The sequence below is a fragment of the Salvelinus fontinalis genome, chromosome 40 (genome assembly GCF_029448725.1).
Source record: "Salvelinus fontinalis isolate EN_2023a chromosome 40, ASM2944872v1, whole genome shotgun sequence".
Classification (NCBI taxonomy): domain Eukaryota; kingdom Metazoa; phylum Chordata; class Actinopteri; order Salmoniformes; family Salmonidae; genus Salvelinus; species Salvelinus fontinalis.
This window is the reverse complement of record NC_074704.1, coordinates 14,521,007-14,528,914: the sequence shown is the minus strand read 5'-3', so window position 1 is coordinate 14,528,914 and position 7,908 is coordinate 14,521,007. Positions and strand designations below refer to the sequence as shown.

The window sequence follows — 7,908 nt, the reverse complement described above, 5'->3', positions numbered from 1 at the left end:
GGGACAGGATACTATTTGAGACCCAGCCTTTAATTTACATTTTATGGAATGTTAACTTTGATTGTCTTCAATGAAAATGACCTTTCAAACATGGAATGCTGTATGCAACATTATTGTCAACTGACTTGATGTCTACGGCGCCAGAGAGATTGATAGTTGGGAGTGTCGAGTGTGTTGATATAACGGTAATAATGTCAAAATCCCACTTTTAACAACCATCAGAATTGGTTAAAAAAAGATTATGCCCGGGTGGCACAGCGATCTAAGGTACTGCATCGTAGTGTTACGCTTCGAACACACCGACTGTGTTTTTGCGTTTCGATACACCAGAAGTACATTCATTTCCAATGGAACGCTGCATTTGCCTTGCAGCATTGCGTTGCAGAGGCAGTTGGAGTGCGTTCTGTGTGGTGCATACGTTCGATAAATCGAACGTATGCATCAAATTGTATGAGTGGACTTGACAGAAAGTAGCAAAATATGAATGTAGATTTTTTTTTTGCACACATTCAGTAAAAATTTGGGATTACATAAAAATAGTTTGATTGCATAATTTCTTTAAATGTTTTATTTCTTTATTTGCCAAGTATATTATTTATTCGATGACATCCTCAAATTAATTGTGAGAGCCTATAATATAATTTCCCTCCAAAATGCAGTTTTGGAGCGAAATGCAATAATAAATAGTCAAGATAGGCAGAGTAGGCTCTTTCAACAATGAGACCAACGTTGAGGAAGGTGGTCTTGATCGCGCTGTTGGGCTGGGACCAGCCCCGCCGAAAGCTAGCTAACGCTAACTAGCCACATCTAGCACAAGCTCACTACTAAACTGACCTGGCAATCCTACTATCGTGGACACTTGTCTCCAAGCAGCATTTTTTGTGTTTATGTCCCTGTAGCTGTCAGCAGTTGTTGTTTCTGTATGATAAGTTGGATTAAGGAATAAAGACAGACACCAATGTTAAGTTCAATAGCCTTGTTAAGCATTGTACAAATCCCTACGCCTGGAGTCTGGGGAACAGTCCAACTAGTCGATTACCTATCAACTAGACTCCGTAACATCATCCTTTTCAATAGAAAGTGCAAACATAACGGCATAACATTGAGTTCTTAACAGTCAAGTCATAACAATTGAAAAGCATGACATTTTCTTTTTACTTCAGCTGTCATCTTCCTTTTTTAAATTATATATATTTTTTTTTAAATTAACAGACAACAAGTTAAGTCTCTTGCTTACAGAGTAAGCCTGTCCGGTGGCTTGCACAGCCGACCCACCCGTGAGTAAGTATTGGCTCTGACAGGGGTAGGATTAGGGCCACGAGCTGGAGAGTTTGGTGGGGTAGAAGCTTCACCTTCAGTTGGCTCATGTCTCAATTCTGCACCCCTTACCCTTAGGCCTGGACTGTGATCCAGCTCATCTAGGTGAGTGTATGGCATGTTCTAGTTTGTCTGCTCTGCTACGCGCAGATCCACCCGATTGCGACGATAGAGGGAGCCACCAACATCCACCAGGTAAGAACGTGGTGCAACTCTCTGTAGGCATGTGCCCAGCCTCAAGTCCTGTGTGGTCTCCCGGCAGCGGTTTCATCCTTATAGTTTCACCCACCTCCAGCTCTGGTAGGTCTCGAGCAGTCCGGTCGTAGAAGCACTTAGCGAGCTGCTTTCTGTGACGCAGTTTGTCCGTGACGCCAACCATGACGCAGGGCTCAAGTAGCTTGTTAGCTACAGGGATAGTAGTCTTCAGACGTCTGGACAGAAGGCGTTGTGCTGGGCTGCTGTCCATGTTTTCGGTGGGTGTGTTCCTCCACTGTAAGATCGCTTTCCATGGGTCGTTGCTGTCGCGCAAGGCCCTGCTTAACAGGTTTTTTGCAATCTTGACAGCTGATTCTGCCTTGCCATTTGCTTTTGGGTGTCTTGGAGAGGAGGTCACGTGGTCAAACTCCCATTCTGAGGCGAAACGCTTGAACTGTGCAGTGAATTGTGGGCCATTGTCCGTGATTACCTTGTCAGGCTGACCTTGCCTTGCAAACTGCGCCTTGCAGCGCTTTATGACCGTCTCTGCAGACAAGTCAGGGAGCAGTTCAATTTCCCAAAAGTCAGAGTAATGATCAACGAGGAGAAGATAGTCCTTTTGTCTGTGACTGAATAAGTCCATGCTGATGATTTGCCAGGCCCTTGTGGGCAGTTCGTGTGACATCATGGTTTCCTTTTGCTGTTCATGAGCGTACTCGTTGCATGTGGTACAGTTGCTGACAAAGTCTTTAATTTCTGCTTGCATGTTTGGCCAGTATAATGTTTCACGAGCCTGACGGTAGCATGCGTCACCTCCAACGTGACTGGAGTGTATGCGGGTAAGCATCTCTGGACGTAGTGATTTGGGAATAATGACCTTCTGACCTCTGAACAAGACGCCATTTTGCACACTGATCTCATCTCGAAAGGTCCAGTATTCTCTCACTGTGAAAGGTGTCTCCTCTTTCAGATATGGCCAACCTGCGAGAGCCATGGACTTCAGTGACTGTAGGTGTTCGTCCTTGTCAGTATGTTGCCTGATCTGGGCTAGGCGGTGATCTGTCACGTTTAAGTAGTCTGCCTGATTGATCTGTTGAACATCTTGTTGTTCCTGCTGTAGCGAACAGATGGCCTGCCGCTGATAGGCAGTGCCTCTACCTGTACATTGTGCTGTTGCCCTGCTCAGTGTGTCGCTGATGTACATCTCAGGTCCTGGCTTGTAAATGACCTTCAGGCTGTAGTTTTGCAGAGTCAGGAGCATACTTTGAAGCCTCTTGGGCGCGTTGAGGAGAGGTTTACTGAATATGGCAATGAGTGGTTTATGGTCAGTTTCAGCGGTGACCAGCTCTCGACCATATAAGTAGTGATGGAATCGCTGGCAGGAGAAGACGATGCTGAGGCACTCTTTCTCAATTTGTGCATAGTTTTGTTCGGTGGGGGTGAGCGCTCTCGAGGCAAACGCAACGGGCTGGCCTTCCTGCACAAGGCAGCATCCAAGTCCCCTTTGGCTAGAGTCGCTCTGGATTGTGACAGGCTTCGTGACGTCGTAGTAGCGCAACACTGGCATGGATGAAGCCAGATATTTCATCTCCTGCACTGCGGCCTCGTGCTTGGGTAGCCAGTGCCATGGTGTGTCTTTGTCCAGCAACCGGCGCAGAGGCTCACAGACTGCTGATAGGTGTGGCATGAACTTTGCAAGATAGTTTGCAAAGCCGATGAGACGCTGTACTCCTTTTGCATCAGACGGGTTTGGCATGTCGAGGATCGCTTGGAACTTGTCTGGGTCCGGCTTCAGGCTTTTTGCCGAGAGAATGTGGCCATGGAAGTGGACGTCTTTCACCTTGAACTGCAGCTTCTTCAGGCCAAGACGAAGCTTAACTGATCGGCAGCGCTCCATCAGTGCCAGGAGCTTCACATCGTGGTCGCGTTCTGCTTCTTCGTCTGTTTCACCACAGCCTACGATCAGGATATCATCGGCGATGGGTTCAATGCCCTTGAGCCCAGCCAGTAACTCGTGCTGCTTGCGTTGGTATACCTCAGGCGCCACTGAGACACCAAACGAGAGCTTGAGCCAGCGTTTCCGACCCCAGGGGGTCCAGAAGGTAGTCATGAAGCTGCTTTCTTCGTCCAGCTTGCATTGAAGGAATGCATCTCGGGCATCCACCAAGGTGAAAATCCTGGCCTTGGGAAGCTTATAGAGGACATCCTCTAGTGTCGGCATGATGTAGTGGGATCGTTTCAGTGCTTGGTTCAGATGCTTTGGGTCGATGCAGACCCTCAGCTTCTCTGGTTTTTTCACTATGACCATATTGCTGATCCAGTCAGTTGGTTCAGTCACAGATGTCATGTGGCCATCGGCCTCATACTTGTCCAGCTGGGCCTTCACAGCCACTTTCATTGCAATAGGCACATTGCGAGGAGCACACTGGACTGGAGTAATGCTCTCATCCACTTCAAAGTGTACCTCCCCAGGCACTGATTCAACGGGCATGTTGAATACATCGTCATATCTGCTGAGTAGTTGTTCTTTGGACATGGGTCCATGCTGGACATGATCCACTATGTGCAGGTCATTTGGTACAGTGAACTGCATCAGTCCCAGGCGTTCGCATGTAGAGCCTGAGAGGAGAGGATTTTGACCGGTTTTCACAATCTCGAACTCCAGCTTGTGTTTGCGTCCCCGAATAACACATTCGGTCTCAAAGGTGCCCATAGAGCTCATTAGTTCTCCTGAGTACAGCTTTAGTCTAGTATCGCTGGGAAATAGATGTGTGTCAGGTGCCAGATTGATTTTGTCTTTGTAGCTCATTACGTTGCATGTAGCACCCGAATCCAGTTGACATTGTTGTTGCTTGTTGTGTAATCGTAGTGTCACAAACCATTTCTTCCCTCTTGAGTGTACAGCCCCAATGGATTCATGCATGTAAATGTCACTTTCACTGTTCAGCTCTGAACATTGAGTAACATCATCAACACAGTAAATCTTGCCCTCACTCACCCTTCTTTTGCTTTTGAGACACACTTTTGCAAAGTGATTATTAGTTCCACAAGCTCTGCATGGTTTTCCATAGGCCGGGCAGTGCTCTTTGCCACGTGTGTGTATTCCCACAGTATTTACATGCTACGGGGCTCTCTGTGTTCACCGTTCGTGGTGAATTACTCTGCCTCGATTGGTTTTGTCTGAATGTCTGCCTAGCAACAGCGTGAACAGTATCAACGTCGGAGCGTGGGGTTTCCGTTTCTCTCATTCTCATGTCAGTGACTTCAGCAGTGCGGCACATTTCGATGGCAGTTACTAATGTTAAGCCTCTCTCTCTCAGTAGACGCCGGCGCGTATTCTCATTTGCAATTCCCAGTACTATTTTGTCACGAATCAGTTCATCTTTCAATCCCCCGTATTCACAAGTGGCGGGTTTCTCTCTCAAACGGGTTACAAAGTTGTGTACTGACTCACCCTCTTCCTGTTTGCAGCTTCCGAAAACGAACCGCTCGTAAATTACGTTTCGGGCGGGTTTGAAGTAATTCTCCAATGCATCCAATATAGCCTTTGCATCACACTGTTGTCTTGCCGTGAGGGTGAGATTGTGCTGGTAGATATGCCTGCATTCGCTGCCCATTAAACTCCTCAGAGTTGCCGCTTGTACCTCGTTGGGTTTCTCATGTAGACCGGTCGCCAGTGCATAGTCCTCGAATTCATCCCTGAAGTTGTCCCAATTAGTATTCCAGTCCCCTGTGAGAACCATGTGATTTGGTGGCGGAATGTTCGCTGCCATAGCAATGGAATAGGAGATGTCTTTGCCTTCAGTCATGAAGGTAGGTAGTGATGCTAGCTAGCCAGCTAACAACGAGTTGATCAGTGTTGTGAGTAGGAAACGGCTTGTGTTCGCATATGGAACGTAACTGCGCCTATACTGTACTTAGCTACAAAAATAACAAACGTGTGTTTTCCGAGCCACTTCTGATACCATGTTTCTGTATGATAAGTTGGATTAAGGAATAAAGACAGACACCAATGTTAAGTTCAATAGCCTTGTTAAGCATTGTACAAATCCCTACGCCTGGAGTCTGGGGAACAGTCCAACTAGTCGATTACCTATCAACTAGACTCCGTAACAGTTGTGTCAAAAAGACACGGTTTTGAGGATACTGCGAAAATGATTCTCTCCTCCATGTGTCCAACCGCATGCGACCATTTGCAAAAGGTACCTGCATCAGTATAGTTGCCTAACTGCGCAAAATGTTATGCAGCAGTGATGCAATGACGCAGTCGGTGTGTTCGAAGCGTTAGAGGTGTCACTATAGACCCGAGTGGCACAGCGATCTAAGGTACTGTATCGCAGTGTTAGAGGTGTCACTATAGACCCGAGTGGTGCAGCGGTCTAAGGTACTGCATCACAGTGTTGGAGGCGTCACTATAGACCCGAGTGGTGCAGCGGCCTAAGGTACTGCATGGCAGTGCTAGAGGCGTCACTAGAGGCGTCACCCGGGTTCGATCCCGGGCTGTACCACAACCTGCCGTGATCAGGAGTTCCATAGGGCGGCACACAATTGGCCAAGCGTCGCCCGGTGTTTCCTCCTACACATTGGTGCAGCTGGCTTCCGGGTTAAGCGGGAAAGTGTTAAGATGCGCGGTTTGACGGGTCATGTTTCAGAGGACGCATGACTCGACCTTCGCCTCCTGAGCCCTTTGGGGAGTTGCAGCGATGAGACAAGATCGAAATTGGGGAGAAAAAACGGGGGTAAAATGATAAAAAATGTATAAAAAAATTACAACAAACAAAGGTTGCATCCCAACGTGACAATAAACAGTAGGCAAAGTGACCATGTCAGGACAAAATGAACTCAAACGTTTTACCATTGGAACACTTGATGTAAGGATGTATTAATGGACAAAATGAACTCAAACGTTTACCATTGGAACACTTGATGTAATGATGTAATAATGGACAGAATGAACTCAAACGTTTTACCATTTTACCCTCCATTTGCAACAACGTCACTGAGCACCATCACTGTCTTTCCTTCATGGATCTCCTGCATGTTTACATATCTGGCATTACTCATCTCATATGTATATACTGTATTCTATCGTATCTTAGTCTATGTATTACTCATCTCATATGTATATACTGTATTCTATTCTACTGTATCTTAGTCTATGTATTACTCATCTCATATGTATATATTGTATTCTATTCATTAATAAATACTAAGAGGGACCAAGAGTCTGTTGATTGGTCAGTCATTGGGTTCATTTGTTGAAATCAAATCAAGCTTTATTTATACAGCACATTTCAGACATGGATGCAACACAATGGCTTCACAGGAAAAAAGAAAAAATGAAATATTTAGTACACAACAGAAGACTAACAACTGAAAGACTAATGAGCACCCTAAGGAAATGCCATTGATTAAAATATTAATTGGATGCAATATCCATCCAAAATACAAGCTTTTTTTAGGAGGGGCTCATCTCTCCCTGGTACCATATAGAACAGAAACAGTAACTCATGCTCTGGAATGTGGTCTCTTTAGGTTTTATCACCCAAAAGACATTGTAAATCTCCTGTCAGTGTCATCTCCCAGAGGCCCATCCTCAGTAGAACACACAGACACAATAGTTCTAAGAACCCTCTATTCTGTTGCATAAAACAACCATTTGATGCAATAAAAGTATTATAACATAATGTTGCAGTTTTGCTCTCAGTGTCCACTGAAAGTTGACTAGTAACAACAACGGGGACATAAAAGACACCCACCATGAGACCCACTAAATCTGCCCAAGAAGAGGGAAACAAAAGAAAAACCCACAACAAACTTAAAGACAGGAAGCAAACCAAAAAGGTGGAGCAACTAAAGGTGTTGACTCTCCACATCTATCAAGACAACTGGAGCACTGGGCCAGACACTCTTAAATAGAACCTGGACCAGCTCAGGTGAAACACCTTCCCACTAACGAGATGGACAAGCCAGCACAGGTGTAACACATACTGACTAACGAGGTGACACCAATCAGTGCGCCCTGTGTGCTAACGAACTATACGCTCTAAAGTCCAACCTCAAAACATAAATGGAAAAACCAAAGACTAACACCTTAATTAAGAGAATGCGCACCACCAACCAACAGAAAATAACTTCCTTTTCACATTATAATCAACTACAATGCTTCACCTTCACCTATATAAACATGGTGTCTACTGGCTGTCAACAATTATAAACAAGAAAAAAAATAGTGTATTTTTTCCCTTCCTAAAACTCACTCCTTCTAGAACTCTCGAGCCCAAACAAAACGCATCTCTAATACGGAAAGTCAAAATAATTTGTGATCCATGGAACGCACTGGCTAAACTCAAAACACAAATCTTTTTGACTGCCCAACCTTGAGACAATCAGAAA

The 7,908-nt window shown here is 45.4% G+C and overlaps 1 protein-coding gene across 1 annotated transcript in view; it reads right to left on the bottom strand.

Moving 5' to 3' along the window:
* LOC129839064 (zinc finger protein OZF-like) overlaps positions 1-7,908 on the bottom strand; it is a 442,535-nt gene that overhangs the window by 45,778 nt on the left and 388,849 nt on the right. The gene's annotated exons all lie outside the window — the stretch shown is intronic.